Below are 23,582 nucleotides of genomic sequence, written 5' to 3' on the forward strand. Positions count from 1 at the left end.
TGCGTGGCATGCTTGATTAAATAAACCTGTAAAAAGAATAAATATTAACTATTAATACAAATATAATACAATAAAACAATAAGACTGTAATAGTAACTTTACGGACAACCTGTATATATATATATATATATATATATATATATATATATATATATATATATATATATATATATATATATATATATATATATATATATATATAGAACTTGTTCCTTCAGCTAAATTCAAAACCTAAACTTATGAAGAATTTTTGGTAAAATTATTTATACAAAAGATAAATGATTTCAGTTTCATCAGCTATAATCGAATTTGACACGAAAACTCATGAAAGAATTTTTGCTAAGATTATTTTTTACAAGAAATGGAAGTCCATAACAATTACACGAGAGTCACTCGGATGTACGCCTAACACACAAAATAAATAACACACACGCTAATATGTAGATGAATGTTTAAAAAGAATATGCAAATTAGCTTTACAGATGAATGCAATTCCACCACCCATATATAACAAAGTTGTATTTTTTTAAATAAATAGAAAAAAGTATTTTTAATATGAATATCAATACACAAAAATAACAAATTTATTGAAGTATATATATATGTGTGTGTGTGTGTGTGTGTGTGTGTGTGTGTGTGTGTGTGTGTGCAATATCAATACACAAAAAAAAAAATTTATTGGAGTATATATATATATATATATATGTATATATATATATGTATATATATATATACATATATATATATATGTATATATATATATATATATATATATATATATATATATATATATATGTATATGTATATATATATACTCCAATACATTTATTATTTTTTGTGTATTGATATTCATACGCTACATTCTTGTCCATGGGATTGGTGCTCGCAAACGACCTCCTCAAATTTCTATTTATTTAAATATTTAACCGCCGCCACATACCGTGTACGATTTGTTTGTTTATTCACACCCACCCACACACACGCATGTAGAGAGAGAGAGAGAGAGAGAAAGAGAGAGAGAGAGAGATAGATAGAGAGAGAGAAAATAAGAAGAGAGATAGATAGAAAGGTGACCTTGTTTATGTGTGTGGTGTGCAGAATTGTCGCTAACAAACTACTCTGTCAATTTGTATATACAAACTTGAAACTTGATATATAGGGTATTCGTACCTGTGGAACAAATTCGATTCGGTTTTCAGCGAGTAAAAATGTCGGCTGAGGCGTCAAAACTGAAAAGGTAGAACTCAGCAAGAGTTAGACGACTTAAAGTGTTCCTCTACGCATGCGCAAATATACATTTATAAATTAATCTTAGTTCATTCTTAAAGTTTTGATATCCAATTGTTCTTATGCCATGTGGTAGTAGAATACCACCGAAGGACTAAATGAGTTTGCTTCGATTCTAGCTGACAGCAAGTCATATGGATTTTTAAAAACTTTTTAAATCACTACTATATATTAGGTACAAGATAATAATCAATAGAAATTTGAAAATATAATAATAAATATGAAATCTGCATGAGCTAAAATATCAAGGTTTGTTTTACTATACACATAAATTCGAAAAAGTTGTCAAAAAACAAATATATAACAAATAAATGTTATCAAAGGTAAGATAAGTTACTTTTCTGCCTAACTGGATACTTTTTTAGTGTTTTTATTCAATGAAGCATGTTTATTTAGCTCGAAAAACATATAGTGTTTACCGATGTATTGGAAAATTCAAAATAGCGTCCGACTCTCTCTTGAACACAGTAAGTCTGGGAAAATGAGTTAAAAATAAAAAATCCAAGCAAAATGCTGTTAGAAACTCGCTTAATATTTTACCGTGACATAGGCTGACGGTGGGTTTCTAACAGTATTTTGTATAGTTTCTTATGTTTAACTCATTTTCCCAGACTTACCATATTTAAGACAGAGTCGGGCGCCAATTTAAATTTGGAATACATTGGTAAACACTGTATGTTTTTCGAGCCGAATAAACATGTTACATTAAATAAAAAATACTAAAAAAAATATCCAGTAAAGTTGAAAAGTAATTTATCGTGCCTTTTATAACTTTTATTTCTTATATATTTGTTTTTTGACAACTTTTTTGGAATCTATGTGTATTGTAATACAAAACCAAATATCATATTAAAGTGTATATAACGACCGGGCAATGCCGGACGGCCTGCTGGTTATTATATTAGGCTGACAAGAAGGTTTTTTGCGAAATTTTAAATTTTGATTCCAAATGATACATTTTCAAATAAGGTTTCTTTATAATACCTATACTATATATATCATTTTAAAGAGTTTTTTCGCTCTATCGTTTAAATTAATTTTCGATTCAAGCTAGGCCGAAAAGCTGCTGAAACAGTTCACGATATCAAGAGTTTTGAAAATGATGAGCGCTGTAGTCGGTCATAGGATGTTGATAACAATCAATTAGGAGCTTTAGTCGATATCAATTTACGCACAACTGTTCGATAACTTGCTTCTGAATAAGACGTAACGTATACGACGATTTCCAACCACTTGAGAGAGATTGGAAAGACAAAACCACTTGATAAATTGGGGCCTCACGAATTGAACGACAACCAAAATAAACTCCATTATAGAGTGTTATATTCACTTCTTTTACGTAACAAGAACGACTCGTTTCTCGACCGGGTTGTGACTTGGGATGACAAGGGGGTTCTTTACAATCGGCAAAGCTAAGCTCAGTTGTTAGACGCCGACGAAGCTCCACAACACTTCCCGAAACACAAGCTGCATCAAAAGAAGGTCATGCTGACTGTTTGATGGTCTGCAACCGGTTTCATCTATTACAGTTTTTTTTTTTATGCAAGCGAAATTATTACTGCGAAAAAGTACTGTCAATAAATAAACGAAATGCATCAGAAACTTCGACAACAACACCCAGCATTATTCAACAGAAAAGGCCCAATTCTAACTCACAACAATGCCCGATCGCACGTTGCTAAACCGACCCTGCAAAAGTTGAACGAATTGGGCTACAAAACTCTGCCGTACTCTCCAGACCTTTCGACTACGACGACTACTTTTTCAAGCATCTCGAACGGCTTTCTTCGTGAGAAATGCTTAAAAAAATCTAAGCGATATCAAAAACACCTTCAGCGACTTCATCCGCATTAGAACGCTAGATTTTTACGTTACAATTGCTCTGTGTTGAGAAAACAGTGTTGTTTCTGATGGCGCTTTTTTTTCGATCAATAAGTTTTTGTCTTAGCCGAGATATGTTCGTCTGAATCTTAAAGTTAAAAACCGCAAGAACTTTTATGTCAACCTAGCCACCGAGAAGCTTTTCGAATCATCTTGTCGAAATTAGCAAAATAATGTTTAGCTAGTGGTGGTCGGGGGGAGGATGGGGAGATTTATGGGCAACAATGACTTCATGTATACACAAAATTTACATTTTAAAGCTATTTTATAACCACACAAAGAATGACATCGTAAATGGTTGTATGAAGAGAAAACAATGGCGTTTGAAACTGGATTTTATGGTCTGACGAATGTTACAGTTTTCGACGATATTTATTTATGTCGAGCACGTCGAAATACACCAGCAAATATCTTTATAATAACTCTGGTAGCTATAAGTGAGAAAAAATACATTTTTTTAAATAAATTTTAATAAAGCAGCATTGCAAATTAGTGGTAGTTTGAGAGAAGGAAACATTATTATAAATAGAGAAATAGTCAACCACTTCAGCAGAAATAACCTTCTTAGTGACACACAATATGGTTTCCGCTCTGCAAGATCTACTGCAGAAGTGCTGACGGTTATAGCCCACAGGATTAGTGAATCTCTTCACAAAGGCTTCCTTTCTAGGGCAATTGCTCTTGACATATCAAAGGCCTTCGACAAGGTATGGCATAAGGGTCTACTTCACAAGATTTCCAGCTACGGTATAACTGGAAATGTTTTCTCAATAATTAAATCATTTCTCTCCGATAGGCTCATAAGAGTAGTGGTTGATGGACAAAAATAGGAGGCCTGCAATATAAATGCTGCAGTCCCTCAGGGGTCAATCCTAGGCCCAACTCTCTTCCTGATCTACATCAATGACCTTCCTAAACACATACTTAAATCATTACAGTTTTCGACGATATTTATTTATGTCGGGCACGTCGAAATACACCAGCAAACATCTTTACAATAAATCGGGTAGCTATAAGCGAGAAAAGAAATACATTTTTTAAAATAAATTTTAGTAAAGCAGCATTGCAAATTAGTGGTAGTTTTAGGAAAGGAAATGTGATTATAAATAGACGCAGTGCATATTCAGATCGAGATGGTTTATTGTAGCCAATGATTGAAATAAAACAAACAAAAAAAACGGAATTATGAAAGATTGTCATGGAAGCATATATATGGCTGACTTTAATGCTCTCTATCTTGGGTTGAGCATGTTAGGAAGTGATATACAAACTGCCACTAGTGTATTAAACGATGCTCTTTGTGCAAACAAATGGAGCTTAGGCGTTTGGACAATGTCAAACCATTGTTAATTAACATGCCCGTCATAGCAGCGACCGAATAGCGTAATGTTTAGAAGCTCCGACTGTCGTGTAGGTGCTTAGTTTCAATCCTGGCTAGAAGTTGTTTATCTAGCCGCCCTGATGACCTGTGATACAGCGAAACAGTACTGAATGTGGGTGACTATATATATATATATATGTGTGTGTGTGTGTGTGTGTGTGTGTGTGTGTGTGTGTGTGTGTGTGTGTGTGTGTGTGTGTGTGTGTGGTGTGTTTGTGTTCGTGAGCATAAGTGTATATATATATATATATATATATATATATATATATATATATTTAATGCTATATATATACTGTTTCATGTATATAGATATAAGATAAATGTTTTTATTGCCAGATCTATTTAAGCTTAATAAAAATAGATTGCACTTTCGAATCATATATATCATCTATAAACAATTCAAATACGACAAGCATATCTATAGCATATTCATATCATTTTATTAGATATATGATATGGCACGTCTGATACGTGTTTCTATGAATGGCATACCAAACAACTCATCAAAGATATATATATATATATATATATATATATATATATATATATATATATATATATATATATACAAAAGTAGCACGCTGCCCAGCGTTACCCGGGGTATCTTTACTTTCATTTTGACACACCACACATGAAGTCACACACGAGGCCATATAACGTCATTTTCTATGACGTCATATGTTATAATGTCATAATTCACACACACATTTATGTTAAGGAATAGAGAGAGGGAGAGAGAGAGAGGGGAAGAGTGGAGTTATAGTGTAGACACGTTGACCGGAAGTTAAGATCAGCTGATTGGATTGCGTGCGAGTCATGTGATCAGGTTAGCTGAATTGTTGAGATTTGATTTGGACTCAGAAGACAACGGACGTCTTCCCGTTGTATCCTCCTCTTCACTGCGGGGGGGGGGACGAACGCTGACGTGTGTAGAAGAAGAACCCACACAGGCCGATTTGACTTTCCACCTTCTGCAGGACATCTGGGAAAAGTGAAATAAACTATAGAACTAATTCCTTGTCTTGGAGTTATTGACTCTTCATCCAAAAACATGTACCAAGTCTCCCTCCAGGACGAGAAATTCAAGATGGTCCAACATCTCTTCTAATCCATTATTAGAGATGACGCAACACTTTATTATTAGAGACAATACAACAAGCACTCATATCCCTTATGATACGACAACGTAACATTTATATGTATAATATATATATGTTATACATATATACGCAACACGTCATTGAGAACAAACAAACAAACAAGCAGACAGGACTACGAATTTATTATAATTGATGTATATATCTATTTAAAAGTGTTTCTTTACGTCTGTCTTTCTGTTTAAGGAACGATCCCAACGAATCTCCTCTGTCAATATTTTGTCTACAGGCTCGAAACTTGACATGTATGTGGAGTGTGGAACTGTAGTTGGTATAAATAGCTTCTAATGGGGTCAAATTTTAAAAGTAATGAACATTGGCAGGCGTAAGTCGAGTTACACCTGCATGCATGCAAAAATATACATTTATGTGTATGTGTATGTGTGTATGTATGTGTATCTGTATGTGTGTATGTGTGTATATGTATGTGTGTATGTGTGTATATGTGTGTATGTGTGTATATGTGTGTATATGTGTGTGTATGTGAGTATGTGTATGTGTGTATGTGTGTATGTGTGTGCATGTGTGTGGGTGTGCATATGTGTGTATGTGTGTATGCATGTGTATGTATGTGTATGTGTGTATGTGTGTGCATGTGTGTGGGTGGGTGTGTAGCTGGTACTGGCCAGGCTCAATGTTGCTTAACTTCGGTGATCTGGCGAGAACCGGTGTGTCAACGTAATTGTGCCGTACGATCTTTTGGCATATTTGATAATTATTATTGCTTTTACAGATGGAAGCTTTTGTGGAAACGATCTCTCGGTACACAGAGCCTAGGTATTATCAAAACGTGATGATCAAAATTTCACTTGTGTTCGAATAACCTCTTGCTATATATTTTAATTGGAATTCATTATTGAGATGCGTATTATTTATATTAATTCCTCTGGCCTTCGTCAGGTGGTAACCGCGACGGATAGGAACTTCGAATCTCCTAACTGCATTCTCAGCAATCACTGCCATCCGTAGTTGTTGTCGTCTCACCACGTTTTGGCCAAGTAAGTTTTGTGTAGGATTAAAACCGCTATCTTCAGACAATGCTCATCTGGAACCGTAAGAGATTCAACGTCTCTATCAACTGCGCCACGGGCCCCGAAGGGCGATCAAGGTTGGATTTTTTAATCTTATAAATTCACGTTTATTTATTATCTGATCTTCCATGGTCGGGTCCGTACCGAATGGTATATATATTATTTTAATTGGGATTCATTATTGAGATGAGTATTATTTATATTAATTTAATTATTGCGGACTATTATTCTAATCTTTATTAGTTGTTGTTTTGTGACTTTTCGGCCAGAGGAATGGTTGACCGAAACGTCCTGAAACAACAACTAATAAAGATGAGAATAATAGTCCGCAATAAATAAATTAATATAAACCTCTTAATACATTTGATAATTATCATTGTTTTTACAGGTGTAAGATTTAGTGGAAACGACCTCTGAGTACACGGTGCCTAGGTATAAACAAGATGTGAGGTTCAAAAAGTTTATTCAAATGAAATGTTTGTACATTTGATAATGCAGGTGCGCGCTTTTGCCAAAAATGCTTTTTCAGCTTTCACAGCCGAAATCTTCTACAGTACGAGATCTCATGCCAGTCGGCTTATCGCATTTTTCGCTGCTGGTTGTAATTATTTTCGTTATGCGAAATCGTTTCGTAATGGGAAACAAATTGCTTCCAAAATTCGTAATCTTTTAATATATGTGGATTAGCTAAGAACGATGGCGGAATTAATACATCATTTCAAAAGCGAATGGAAGGATGATGAAATAAAAATAAAACCACTTACATTTCATAACAAGTTACATGCGTTATCTATACATGCCTTTAAGGCTGTGCGATATTTTACGGCATATCAACATCATCTAGCATTATATAATGGCGCCTCGGGTCATCCCATCAAAAATCATTTTTCTACAACCTTTTTGTGTCCTCTTACCAAGATTTAGGAGATGATAAGGACATAATACTATCAAACCTTGTCTCTACTTTAAATTAATAAATAAAACAAAAAAATCGCTAAACACTTTAATTTATGCCATAGAATAAAACAAAAACATCACTAAACACTTTAATGTATGCCATAGAATAAAACAAAAAAAAATGACTAAATACTAAAAATCATGCCATACAATAAAACAAGAAAATGACTAAACACTTAAATTTATACCATAGAATAAAACAAAAAAAAAGCGACTAAACACTAAAATTTATGCCATAGAATAAAGCAAAAAAAAAGACTAAACACTAAAATTTATGCCATGCAATAAATCAAAATAATGACTAAACACTAAAATTTATGCCATGCAATTAATCAAAATAATGACTAAACACTAAAAGTCATGCCATACAATAAAACAAAAAAATAACTAAACACTTAAATTTATACCATAGAATAAAACAAAAAAAAAGCGACTAAACACTAAAATTTATGCCATAGAATAAAGCAAAAAAAAAAGACTAAACACTAAAATTTATGCCATGCAATAAATCAAAATAATGACTAAACACTAAAATTTATGCCATGCAATAAATCAAAATAATGACTAAACACTAAAAGTCATGCCATACAATAAAACAAAAAAAAACGACTAAACACTAAAATTTATGCCATGCAATAAATCAAAATAATTACTAAACACTAAAAGTCATGCCATACAATAAAACAAAAAATAACTAAACACTTAAATTTATGGACTAAAATAAAACAAAAAATGACTAACCATAAAAATTTATGCCATAAATGGTGACTTCCAAGAAAAAAATGGGAAAAAGAGTAGAAAAATTATTTCAAGTCCAAGAAAAAATGTTTTCCAGATAAAAATAAACACAAATATTTTCAAACAATTCCTAAAAAAAAAATAAGGCATTTTGTATGTGCATGTGATTTCGTTCCCTCCGAAACGGTTAGGCTGATTTTTTTTTTAATTATTTCACACAAATGTACTTTATGTGTCTGGGAGTGTTCTTAGATAGCTTTTCGATCAGAATGCCCCCGATAAGTATCAACAATCGATAATCGAAAAAATCCAATTCAAGTGCGAACAGTCTGATTTTGAGGAAAGGTAACACCCTAATACAGCCTAATATCACAAGTGCATTTTAGAAGTTTTATCACCGCATACACGGGTGGGGGGATTTCTTGGTAGGTACTTTTTATATGACAGGGGCCTGTTCGAAATAAATGTTTCTTTTTACAACACAATTGAACCATGATGCTCGAATTTTGCATTTTAAAATTTTATTTCAACTATTACATATCAATAATTTTAGAAAATCAACAGCAGGATTTCAACAGTGAGATTGTAAACTAGATATAATGTATTGTGGAATGTTCACTGCAGGGAGGCATGTGAATCTTTTCCCAGTGCACCACAATGTATCCCCGACTAGAGCAGGCAATCATACGATTTGATTGAAAAATGGGCAATTTCACCGATTTCGATAACCACAAAAAAATGGAAGTGTGGAACATTCGTTGATCCACATAAAATCCCGGAAAACATCGGGTCATTCTGTTAGTCAAGAATAAAATGTTGGTCAAAATCCATTAAATGATTTTGATTATGGTAATCTTCTTAAGTTTAAGAAATATTAAAAATTTCAAATTCAAAGAATCCTGTTTAATTCCTGTTTAATGACTTGTGGTGTAGTAGCCGAAACTCACTCACCCCCTCTCTCTCTCTCTCTCTCTCTCTCTCTCTCTCTCTCTCTCTCTCTCTCTTTCTTTCTCTCTCTTTCTATTTCTGTTTCTTTCTTTCTCTCTTGCTCTCCCTCTTCCTCTCTCTCTCTCTCACTCTTCCTATTTCTGTTTTCTCTCTCACTCTCTCTCTCTTTCTATTTCTGTTTCTTTCTCTCTCTCTCTCGCTCTCCCTCTTCCTCTCTCATTCACTTTTTCTATTTCTGTTTTCTCTCTCACACTCTCTCTCTCTCTCTCTCTCTCTCTCTTTCTATTTCTGTTTCTTTCTCTCTCTTATTCTTTTTCTATATTATCAGCCCAGGATGTCTAAAAATATTTCCTAACAAAAATTGCACCCAATATAAATGTTATTTTCTCTTCTTCCTCTTTGCAAAACTCAATCATGTCCTGCAAAGACAAAAACAGAAAGAACAATTTTTCTCTACAAGATAACTAAACCAAATACCACGAGTAAATATTTGGAAAATAAAAAAAAATTGAAGCATAAAAAACTTTTGTCAAAATGACTGAACACTAAAATTTATGCCATACAATAAAACAAATAATGACTAAACACTAAAATTTATGACATACAATGAAAAAAAAACAAAATGACTAAACACTTTCATTTATGCCATAGAATAAAACGAAAAATAACTAAACACTAAAATTTATGCCATACAATAAAACAAAAAATGACTAAACACTTTAATTTACGTAGTAGAATAAAATAAAAAAAATGACAAAACACTAAAATTTATGCCAAACAAAATTATGACTAACCACATTAATTTATGCCATAGAATAAAACAAAGAAAATGACTAAACACTAAAATTTATGCCATACAATAAAACAAAAAATGAATAAACACTTTAAGTTATGCCATAAGATGAAACAAAAAATGACTAAACACTAAAATTTATGCCATACAATAAAACAAACTAATGACTAATCACTAAAATTTATGCTATACAATAAGACAAAATTATGACTAAACACTAAAATTTATGCTATACAATGAAACATAATAAATACTAAACACTAAAATTTATGCCATACAATAAAACAAATAATGACTAAACACTAAAATTTATGACATACAATGAAAAAAAAAATGACTAAACACTTTCATTTATGCCATAGAATAAAACGAAAAATAACTAAACACTAAAATTTATGCCATACAATAAAACAAAAAATGACTAAACACTTTAATTTACGTAGTAGAATAAAATAAAAAAATGACAAAACACTAAAATTTATGCCAAACAAAATTATGACTAACCACATTAATTTATGTCATAGAATAAAACAAAGAAAATGACTAAACACTAAAATTTATGCCATACAATAAAACAAAAAATGAATAAACACTTTAAGTTATGCCATACGATGAAACAAAAAATGACTAAACACTAAAATTTATGCCATACAATAAAACAAACTAATGACTAATCACTAAAATTTATGCTATACAATAAGACAAAATTATGACTAAACACTAAAATTTATGCTATACAATGAAACATAATAAATACTAAACACTAAAATTTATGCCATACAATAAAACAAAAAAATGACTAAACACTAAAATATATGCGATAGAATAAAACAAACAAAATGAGTAAACATTTTAATTTATGCCATAGAATAAAACAAAAAACTGAATAAACACTATACTTTATGCCATACAATAAAACAAAAAATGATTAAACACTTTAATTTATGCCATAGAATAAAAGAAAAAATGACTAAACACTAAAACTTATACAATACTATAAAACAAAAAATAACTAAACACTTTAATTTAAACCATACAATAAAGCAAAAAAATAACAAAACACTAAAATTGATGCTATACAATAAAACAAAATAATGACTAAACATTTTACTTTATGCCATAGAATAAAACAAAAAATGGCTAAACACTAAAATTTATGCCATACAATAAAACAAAAATGACTAAACACTTTCATTTATGCCATAGAATAAAACAAAGAAAAAATGACTAAACACTAAAATTTATGACATACAATAAAAATAACTAAACACTTTAATTTATGCCATAGAATAAAACAAAAAAATGACTAAACACTAAAATTTATTAAATACAATAAAACAAAAAATTACTAAACACAAAAATTTATGCCATAAAATAATGCAAAATAATGACTAAACACTTTAATTTATGCCATACAATAAAACAAAAAATGACTAAACACTTTAATTTATGCCATAAAACCAAATAATGACTAAACAATAACATCTATGCAATACAATATAACAAAAAATGACTGAACACTAATTTTAGCCATAGAATAAAACAAAAAAAAGATTAAACACTCAAATTTATGCCATAGAATAAAACAAAAAAATGACTAAACACTAAAATTTATACAATACAATAAAACAAAAAATCACTAAACACTTTAATTTATGCCATAGAATAAAACAAAAAAATGACTAAACATTATAATTTATGCCATACAATAAAACAAAAAAATGATTAAAACTTTAATTTATGACATAGAATAAAACAAAAAATGGCTAAACATTATAATTTATGCCATAGAATAAAACAAAAAAAATTACTAAACACTAAAATTTATACAATACAATAAAACAAAAAATCACTAAACACTTTAATTTATGCCATAGAATAAAACAAAAAAATGACTAAACACTATAATTTATGCCATACAATAAAACAAAAAAATGATTAAAACTTTAATTTATGCCATAGAATAAAACAAAAAATGGCTAAACATTAAAATTTATGCCATACAATAAAATAAAACTAACTAAACACTTTAATATATGCCATAGAATAAAAGAAAATAATGACTAAACACTAAAATTCATGCCATACAATAAAACAAAAAATGATTAAACACTTTAATTTATGCCATAGAATAAAACAAAAAATGACTAAAACTTAAATTTATACCCTAGAATAAAACAAAAAAAAATACTAAACACTAAAATTTATGCCATACAATAAACAAAATAATGACTACACACTTTAATTTATGCCATACAATAAAACAAAACAAAATGACTAAACACTAAAAGGTATGCCATTCAATAAAACAAAAAATAACTAAACACTAAAATTCATGCCATAAAATAAAACAAAAATGACTAACCATAAAAATTTCTGCCATACCATAAAACAAAAAAATGACTTAACACTAAAATTTATTCCATACCATAAAACAAAAGAATGACTAAACACTAAAATTCATGCTATTTTAAAAAAATTTTCTTTGACATCTAAACATAGTATTTTATTTAATAAAAAAAAATCACTGTGATATAGAACATAACTTTTTAAATCGATATTTCAATCATTACTCGCAAGGTCATGATGTCAGTCAAATCAAATGCGCGAAAGTAAAAGATTCCAATGTGAAATGGATTAAATAATTTCTTATTTGCGATTTTAAAGGAAAGTAGTAACAAATGCCTCCACTCATTACAAAAATTCTAGATGACGAACGATAAAAAAATTAAAACAAAAGATCTTTCTTTAATTTACATTCTTCAAAATGTGTTAGAAATTTTAATGCGAACGTTAATTTTTCAATTTTTTAAATAATCTTAATGCATCTAATCTGCTGCCAATATCGATGGAAACATAGTTAGATCACTCCATCGCTCTAGTAGGTATCTCACTGCCGATGCAGTTCTTTATCTGTGTAAGAACCAAGTATGTTCTAAAATGCAGTACTGTTGTCACATCTGGGCAGGAGCTGCTCGGTGCGCACTATCCAGCCTTGTTAGAATTCAAAACCGGCTTCGAAATCTAGTAGATGATGTTCTTTTCTCTTTCCTGCAACCTCTTTACCATAGAAGAGAAGTTGTGTGCCTGTTTCTGTTCTATCGTTATCTTTATTGCAAGTGCTCTACTGAACTCCAATCTATAGTTCCTTTGCCAAACTTTTACCAAAAAAACTCTCGATTAGGTCCAACCACTATATACGATTTCCCCCACTCTCCGTCTGTGACTAAATCTAAATGCAGATTCCATGAACAAAGCTTCTTTTTCACAACTGCCTGCTTGTGAACCACTGTTTTGCTGGCTTGCTTACCGGTTGAATATAACATTGTAGCTTTAAAATCCAATGTAAACAAGTTCTTGTTGAACTGTCCTCATAAAAAAACATAAAATTCTACCCAATTTACACCACTAACTGTTATTACACTACCACCTTACATTCATTAACCATTATCCTCGAATGGCCTTTGGGCCTTGATAAATGGTGACTTCCAAGAAAAAAATGGGAAAAAGAGTAGAAAAATTATTTCAAGTCCAAGAAAAAATGTTTTCCAGATAAAAATAAACGCAAATATTTCCAAACAATTCCTAAAAAAAAAAAAATAATCGAATAAAGCCCCGGTGGAAGAATTTGGTGGCTGAAAATGTTTTCGTATTAAGGGGGAAGAAAATGTTTTCGTATTTAGGGGGAAAAAAATTACACCTCAGGTTTCGTAAGTTGAAAATTTCGTAAGTAGAGTTTTTTGTATCTAAACGTTCCACTGTATTCTGGATCGTTTTTAAATTTGATCCGTATTCATAAGACACCAAGTAAGCAAAATTCACTGATTTCAAATGATCTGTCCAGATAATTAATATAGGGTAACAAGCAGGAAGTTGCCCGAGATTGAATGATGATCAACATGTTTTTATTATCATCGAAATGAGTCAAATCGCCAATTTTTTAGTCAAATCCAATGATTGCTTGATCTAGTAGGGGGCCCATTGCGGTGCACAAATAGAACGTTTCACATGCCTCCCCGCAGTAACTTAGTCCACAATACATTATAGTCTAGGTTGCATTGTAGAGAAGATACTGTTGATTTTATGAAATAATATATATATATATATATATATATATATATATATATATATATATATATACACACACTGACACGTGTCGTTTACGACTCATCAGAGTGGCTGAATCTAGCGAGATTTGAAATCGGGACATGGTAAGATATATATATATATATATATATATATATATATATATATATATATATAGTAATTTATAAAATATATATGGCGACTAAGCTACACTGCTATTCTGCGTTTCATCCACTGTAGGATTCGTCAGGCTTATGCGCGAATTTTGTGGTTACTTCTTGTTTTTATATATGTTGAGGATTTCTAGTTAGCCAATCAGCTTTCTAGTATCCACCGCGCCCCCTTCTATCAGCCAATGGGCATGCATTTTATCGAACAAAGGATCTGTTTTAGAACTAGGTTAGTGGTTTAAGGTAGATCTTTTCCCTCCTTTTTTATATATATATATATAGTATTTTATATATATATATATATATATATATATATATATATATATATATACATATATATATAGTTTTAGATTTAGCCTTGCCTCGACAGTCGAGTTTTAAATTTCTTCCATTCCTTTTTTTACGCACATTTTATCTTTCTTTTAATAATATTATTGGAATTCTTTCCCTTTTCCTTGTATCTATTTGTGAATTATTCCACGGATTTCTGCCTTTTGTATTACTTTGGATCATCTTCCAATTACGCGGTTCCCTTGGATTTTACTTGTGCGAATGGAAATTAAACTAACTTTCTTGGATTCTGCATTTTGGGATTTTACCGTCATTGGATACTGTACCCTTCACCAGACGATCCATTCACATGAAATCACTTTTTTTATTCGCCCTATTCCCTCTGCTTCACTTTTTATTATCAAGTAAGATCTATGACATACTGATGTTTCATTAAATACTTTTGCAAGAAAAATCCGATCCCGCATTTTGCTAAATCCTACCCTCTGATGAGAAGGAAAGTATTTCTTCGAAACTCCACGGATTAAGAACTATCCACTTATTTAGTGTTTCCTTTTTTAAATTAAATATGTTTTTAACTCCTTTTCAACTTGTTTTTTAACATGTTTTATTAACTATTCGTTCTTATATATATGTACTCGCTTTATTAACTACTTTTTTCTTATATATATACTTGTTCTTTAGAATCGATGCTTCATATCAAATTCATGGTTGAGTATGGGTAAATGTGTCTTTATTTTTACATTTAATACTAATTCCTGTTAATCTAAACCTGTTTATCAAACGGATACCATAATTCTGAGTTCGCTGCATCTTATCCTGCTAAAGAGTCAGACACAACTTCCGCCGGGACAGATAGTCGTGAAAAAGTAGGCAAGCAGACTAAGAGAATATATATATATACATATATATATATATATATATATATATATGTATATATATATGTATGTATATATATATATAATAGCATTTCAGACTAAGAGAATATATATATATATATATATATATATATATATATATATATATATATATATATATATATATATATATATAGGAGCAAACAGTTAATAAAATATGTTAAAAAAACACTTTGAAAAAGAGTTACAAACATATTTAATCTGAAAAGGAGACACTTGATAAGTGGATAGTCTTTAATCCGCGGAGTTTCGAAGAAATACGTTCCTTCTCATCAGAGGGTAGGAATTAGCAAAATGCGGGATCGGATTTTGCATAAAAAGTATTTGATGAAACAACAAGTAAGTCAAAGATCTTACTTGAGAACAAAAAAGTGACGCAGAGGGTATATGGTGAAGAAAAAGGTGATTACACGTGAATGGATAGTCTGGTGAAAGATAAATAATCCAATGACGGTAAAATCCGAAAATATAACTTCAAGAAAGTTAATTGAATTTATATTTATATATATATATATATGTGTGTGTGTGTGTGTGTGTGTGTGTGTGTGTGTGTGTGTGTGTGTGTGTTAGGTTTGTGTAAAATTAATGTCGTTATTTATTAAGTTAATTTTTAATTATATATATAAAAATACATTATTTTTGCACCAACAAAATATAAGTGTGGGTGTGGGTGTATGTATGTGTGTGTGTGTGCCAATGATCTCCGTATATGCATCGGGTGTATTAACGCATTTTACTGCCCGAGGTTATTTTCTTTTTGTATTCAATTTACATGATGCGGCAGTTGGCCACGAGCAAAACAAATGCTGCACACATAATTCTGCAGATGCGCACATGTTTCAGCGTATGCACGCCTCTGTCTAGTACTGTTCAAGCCTACAAGGCGGAAGTGATGTAATCGTGATGAGGTTACCGACACAGTTCGTGAACTCCGCATGACCCGTTCAAGTCTCGCCGCGGTCATCTAGTTCCTTTCACAAATATTCTGTTGATGTTTTTTTTTATTATTATTAGAAACTCCCACCTATGGAGCAAGATACTGCGAGATTGTTTTCACATTGGCTACAACATGGTCATCTTTCAAGGTTGTTTTGTTTGTTTGTTTGTTTTTTTTTTGTTTTGTTTTTTTCGGCTTTTGTTTAAGGAAGTGGGCGGAGAATGCTTATCGAACTATCCTTTGGGAAAATTAATCATTCTTAAGAAACGTTCTACAAAGGCTTACCAAATGTTTCCAATCGCATTATGTCGACAATCATCGTCCAACTTACTACTTTAAACCTAATCCATTGGCCTAATAATGGCTGAGTGGTTAGGTTGGTTGGTTGTTTTTGTTTTACGGCATATCAACCCTTTTCAGGTTATTTAATGCCGAATTCAAAGATTTTGAAGAAAAATTTTTTAATAGAATATATTTGTTGTTTTCAAGTCGGTTTCTATTTAACCCATAGTTGGAACCCTAACAGGTACTACCACTCCGGGTCAGAGTGGACCTGGGAGCAATGGTAATTAAAGGATGGCTCCACACTCCCCAAAGCCCACAAGTTGGGGCCTCACCACTGGATATAGTTTAAGGTCATATCCAGGTCCCCCATTGAGGGACTTTTACCCTCTGCAGGGGGGCAGTCGGTGTATTCTAATCCCCCACCGACAGGGCCAGGCTGAGTGGTTAACGACACGGACTGTTACCATGGGTGTGTAAAGTTCGAATCCGTTTTGTTCCACAAACACATTCACTTATGATGTTGGCAACCTTCACGTAAATGCCTGATGTCTTTCTACAAATATTTCTAACTAGAAAGATATCGAGGAAACGAATGCCAACTATATAATCATCTGATTCATACGAATGAATAATGCTCAGCAAAAGCAATAAACCTACACCGGCGAACAAAACTGTACAATGAGCATTAGGTGAAAGCAGCGGTAACGTTAGCTAAGTAGATAACAACGCCGGCTGATAATGTTGACATGCCAGGTTCGAATCGTGCCCGTTCCCAGATAAACAAGTGAAGCATGCATAGTCCCCCATGAGTGCACAGTGAACGAGACATAAAAAATGAATAAGTTCAATATTTGCACACACCCCCATTTAGCACCAAAAGTCCCCAGGGGGCGTCAAATGCTGCTAAAAATGATCAAATAGTGCAGTTTTAGGCCTAAACACGCACACACACACACACACACACACATATATATATATATATATATGTTGTTTTGTTTGGTTTTACCGATATGTTTTGAATGAACTCAATCATTTACGAAAGTGATTTTTACCTAAATGCGAGTTGGGAATAATTTTCCCTTTTAACCAATTTGGTACCCCCACATGGGGAGCTGTATTAGCAGTGTCAGAAATTTCGTGAAAATAGCGAATAATTCCACCCCATCTTTCCAAGCTTATAACTCCTCGAAAAATGCAATTCAAGCCCTAATTTTTTTTTTCAATTAAAGGAGCAAGGACCAAGATTTCATTAAAAAAAAAAAAAAAAAAAAAAAAACGTGTTTTTTTTAAAAAGGTTTTAAACTTCGGACTTTACAGGTAAAATTCTACAAGAACAATATGTTTTTTTTGTTTTAAATTTGAATATATTATGTATTGACCTTTTCTCTCCAATTTGTGAGTAAATAATTATGTACTTATGGGGGTCTAAATTAATTATTATTAGACATTTACAAAATGGGAGGCGTGAATTATTCGACCCCCTGTCTTTCCAAGCTTATAACTCCTCGAAAAATGTAATTCAAGCCCTAATTTTTTTTTCAATTAAAGGAGCAAGGACCAAGGTTCCATTAAAAAAAAAAGAAAAAACAAATAACGTGGTTTAAAAAAAAGGTTTTAAACTTCAAACTTTACAGGTAAAATTCTAAAAGAACACTATGTCTTTTTTTTTTTAAATTTGAATATATTATGTATTGACCTTTTCTCTTCAATTTGTGAGTAAATTAATTATTTACTTTCGGGTTACTAAATTAAGTATTTACTTTTTAATAGACACTTAAAAATTGGGATGGGGGGGTCGTGAATTTAAAAAAAAAAACGTTTGTCTAAAATATTATATTCGATTTATTGGAAAGAACATAAAATTTCACACTGACCCTGAAAATATCGTAAAAATAGAATCAATAGAAAAATTTTGATAGATTTTTAATTGAAAAATATTGAGTTCGGAAAATTCATTACTGTTTTAAAAAAAAATATATATATATATTTCTATTACTTTTAAAACAACTGTAATAGTTTATTTTGGAAGTATAATCCATAAAGAAAATAAATAACCCACTTTTAACAGAGAAATTCCGAGATTTTTATATTGTATTCGCAGTTTCGTGTTAAGGGTGTCAAAAATTCCTACAAAAATTCTGATACACCTAGAGCTGTATATATATATTATTTTTTTAGATACAGCCATTCTGATGAGTCGTAGACGACGAAACACGTGTGAGTGGATAATTACATTTTAAAAATTATATATATATATATATATATATATATATATATGCGTATGCGTGTGCGTGTGTGAGAGAGAGAGAAAGATATATATATATATATATATATATATATATATATATATATATATATATATATAGAGAGAGAGAGAGAGAGAGAGAGAGAGAGAGAGAGAGAGAATATAAGATAGAAAGGGAACACCCAATTCTTCAATGTTTCACTTTTAAAATAGCGGAGATAAACTCTTCATAATATTTGGACAAAACGTTTTTTTTTTAATTTTTTAATTCATACGGTCGAGTTTGTTTTAACATTTTAGTATTATACACACATATATGTGTGTGTGTGTGTGTGTGTGTGTGTGTGTGTGTGTGTGTGTGTGTGTGTGGCATTGTCAGTGTGTGTATATGTGTGTAATATCGCACAAAAGATCAATACATATAGAAAATGTAGATAGTTACTTTATTAAGTAGTGGAAGAAGAACAACAACAAGGAGGTTTTGTTACTAATCCGTTCAACTTTTTTATATTCCCGGATGACTGGAAGTCATATGGATCAAGCCACGTCACAACATTCCACCTAAAAAATTTATATCCGTTGGGCATTATATTTTTCATTCGGGAATCTATTCCATTTCTTGTCAAATAATTCTACCAAGAATGTTTCATAAGTTTTGGTTTCGGTTTCGATTATAGCTGATGGCATTCAAGTCATCTATTTTTTATAAATAATTTCATCAAGAATTCTTCATAAGTTTTGGTTTCGGTTTCGATTATGGCGGAAGGAACTCAAGTTATATATATATATATATATATATATATATATATATATATATATATATATACAGTGGTCACCACTTATCAAGGCCCGGAAGCGACTCAGGGATAAGGGTTATTGCAAGTACAGTACGTTAGTGTGGATATTTAATGAAGTGTTTACTTAAGGGGGCGGTTTATTAGGAATTTGTTATATATATATATATATATATATATATATATATATATATATATATATATATATATCATAGGTTTTTATTTTGGTTTCGATTCAAGCTAATGCACCCAAGTCATATTGATATATATTTTTGAAATCGCAACTTTATAATATATAATAATCAATAGAACATAAACTATGATAATATATACGAAATATGCATGAATTAAAATATCATATTTAAGCGTATTTTGCGACCAGGCCTTGCCGGACGTTCGTGCTAGCTTAGTTAAATACTTTTGCAGTTTTAACAAAAGAGCTACAATAATACCAGAGTGTCTCCATTTACACTGAACATCTACAGAATGCCAACGTCAATATATTACATATAAATGAGTCCCCTGTGGATTTTCCGCAGGTCCCGCTAGTTAAAGTATTATTTCTCTTCTTAGTTTCCATGTTCGAAAGGAATAAATTTATCAAAAACTTTCTTAGCAAACATTAAATCCTGTTTGCGTCATAATTCTTTATAATTCTTTATAATCCGCTTCGACATCATTTACCTTTAGATCTTGGATAATAAAGTGCAGATTTTAAGTAAAAAATAATAAATAATATTCGTTTATTTGTTTACGTGCAAAAATATGGGCGATCTTTTAAGGAAAAAATTTTTTTTTTTTCCATAAAGACGCTATTAACCGTCTCATCGTAAAAAAATCGACAAAATTCAACATAATTTTATAAACGATAAAAATAACACGTATGGTCATTTATGACGTCGTAGTGTAACGGTTAACGCACTCGACCATAATACATATGATATGAGGTTCGACTCTGAGAGCAGTCGAGTTACACCGCGAAACACGTGCTAGTAGATTACTGTTTTATAAGTAAAAAGATAATAAATAAATTTGTTTACGTCCAAAAAATATGGTCAGCGTTCTAAGGAAAAATATTTTTCTAGATCGCCAGGGTTGCAGGCGCAAATAACTGTATTATCGGTAAAAAAAACTCAACAAAAGAATCGATATATATATATATATATATATATATATATACACACACACACACATATATATATATATATATAATATATATATATATATATATATATATATATATATATATATATATATATATATATATATATATATGAATACAAATTACGCTATATTCCAAGATCCAAAGTTTTATTGACCTTGATAATCGGTTCTTTCAACATAATAAAACTTTGGTACATTTTTACAGACTTTTTCGTTTACGTAGAACAATCAATATATTTATGTCAATATTGAATTTTTCCTTACGTAAATTTATCAGAAAATAAACAGACATTTTTCTTCGAAAGAAATAAGAGTAACGTTGAAAACGATGCGAATATGAGAACTCACATCGTGTGTCATTTTTGTAATAAGGGGAAATCTATTCACATTCTCTTTTTATATTTATCTTCAAAGACTTTCTCTTTCTCTCTCGCTTTGTCTCGTTGTCCAGTAAGAAAACTTTAATAACGGCGAATATATATATAATCTATAATATAAATCTCAATATCTGTTTAAATATATGTATGTATGTTTGTATGTATGTCTGCCTAAAACTTTCGACAGAGGCGACGGATTTTCACACAACTGGTATTGACTTGACGCTGGACTATTCGGACGACAAATGTCGAAAAATTGGCCAAAAGCACTAATTCTTTCATCCTAAACTGGGCACTTTTCTACAAGGAGGGGTCGCTTTTTTCTCCGATATTTTCGAAAGTCATCCCCTTTTTTCGCTTGTCTAGCATTAATTTAAACCATTCCGGTTTGGCGATGTACGCAATGGCAAATACGTCACCTTTTTTCACGTTTATTTCCTCCTACGCGGTGCGAGTTCGAGCCTGCTTGCGTACTATTACATTTTTTTTTTTGCTCAACATACACCTTCAAACACCCGGGCAACGCCGACCACCCAGGGTAGTATATATGTAAATGACAAAATGTCTATATTTTAAATTTCAAGATGTTCTCCATCTTACTGTATATCCTTTGAGCATGTTAAAATGTTAAATTCTTGACAGCATCTGTTTCGTAACGCAGAATCATTTATGCAATTATCAATTTTTAAATCCATTCAAAGTTTACAAAAGTCCGAACAAAAGACGGCGAAACAAAAACAAAACGCAATTGCAACCAGTCTTCCGATTTTTCAGATTTAAAAATCATACCCATACTCCTTTTATTTTCTGTTAAAGTTTATGAGTTCCTATTATTCTGATGAATCAGGGTAGAATAGATTCAAACATTAACACAAGTTTCAGATCTGTGAAATTGAAACAATGCTCACTTTGCAATGCTGAGAAATGATATATCTACGCTTAATTCATAATCCAGGAACAAACTGTTTAAATGTGCACAGCGAATGCCTGAAAAGTTGTGCACACAGAAGGAGAGCACTTCTTATAAACTTGGACGGTAAAAAAGACAAAACCTACATTCAATTTTTTTTATTTATATATTTTATATATATTGTTTAATCTTATTGATTTTAAAATTCATCTATTTAAATTTAAATTTTTATTTTTATATTTCATTTATATTTTATTTTAAGTTTAAATTATTATAATGAATAAACTAAATACAGTTCAAATATAATAAAATAACATATAACGGAAAAAAAATTAAGTAGATAAAATGTCTATTTTTCTTTTTCTTTTCCCTTTCTTTTTCGTTTTCTTTTTCTTTTGTTTGCTTTAGCTTCTGAACCATTAAACGGATTTTTTTTTTATTTTATAGTTTGAATTTTTAGTTGTTCAGAAAAACAAGAGTTGAACGAAATCTTGTAAAGTATTATACGATTAAATTCCGGTTATAAAGCAGGTAAGTATCGGCTGAAGAGAACTTGATATAAGTATATAAAACGTCCCCTCTATTATCAGCTTTGAAACCGACAGTACTGATTACTCATGTAAACTTTCTGTATATATATATATATATATATATATTCTGTATTCTGTATATATATATATATATATATATATGACTAAAATATATATATATATATGACTATATATATATATATATATATATATATATATATATATATGACTAAAATATATTTTATAAAGCTCCCCTCTTCGGTAGAGCACTCTCGTAAATTATCTTACTCGCTACTTAATTTAGCTGAAATAATGCGAAGCTCGCGATTTGTTTACAAACAAACGTTTGAGTCCTCTACGAGTAGCGGACGGATGTTTATTTAAATAGACGTTCGGACAGTTTAATTTCGGCCACCGATTCCGTAGTCAGGGGGTAGGACTGCCGACTGTCATCACGACGGTTCTAGGTTCGATCCTCGGCTTGGGAGAGGTTTTAGTCTTGCGGCACTGATGAGTTGTGAAACAACGAAACAGGTCTGCATGTCGATGACTAAAGTATATTTTATAAAGCTCCCCTCTTCGGTAGAGCACTCTCGTAAATTATCTTACTCGCTACTTAATTTAGCTGAAATAATGCGAAGCTCGCGATTTGTTTACAAACAAACGTTTGAGTCCTCTACGAGTAGCGGACGGATGTTTATTT

The 23,582-nt window shown here is 31.1% G+C and overlaps 1 protein-coding gene across 3 annotated transcripts in view; it reads right to left on the bottom strand.

The window, feature by feature from the left end:
* LOC145259615 (FMRFamide receptor-like) overlaps positions 1–23,582 on the bottom strand; it is a 906,472-nt gene that overhangs the window by 835,045 nt on the left and 47,845 nt on the right. Inside the window, exon 2 of one of the 3 annotated variants that reach the window (XM_080117273.1) lies at positions 8,436–8,462. The exons of the other annotated variants lie outside the window; for them this stretch is intronic. The gene's annotated coding sequence lies outside the window, so the exon portion shown is untranslated. The remainder of the gene's footprint in view (positions 1–8,435; positions 8,463–23,582) is intronic. 3 annotated transcript variants of the gene reach the window in all.

The sequence above is a fragment of the Euprymna scolopes genome, chromosome 35 (genome assembly GCF_053919585.1).
Source record: "Euprymna scolopes isolate OS-2025 chromosome 35, ASM5391958v1, whole genome shotgun sequence".
Lineage (NCBI taxonomy): Eukaryota > Metazoa > Mollusca > Cephalopoda > Sepiida > Sepiolidae > Euprymna > Euprymna scolopes.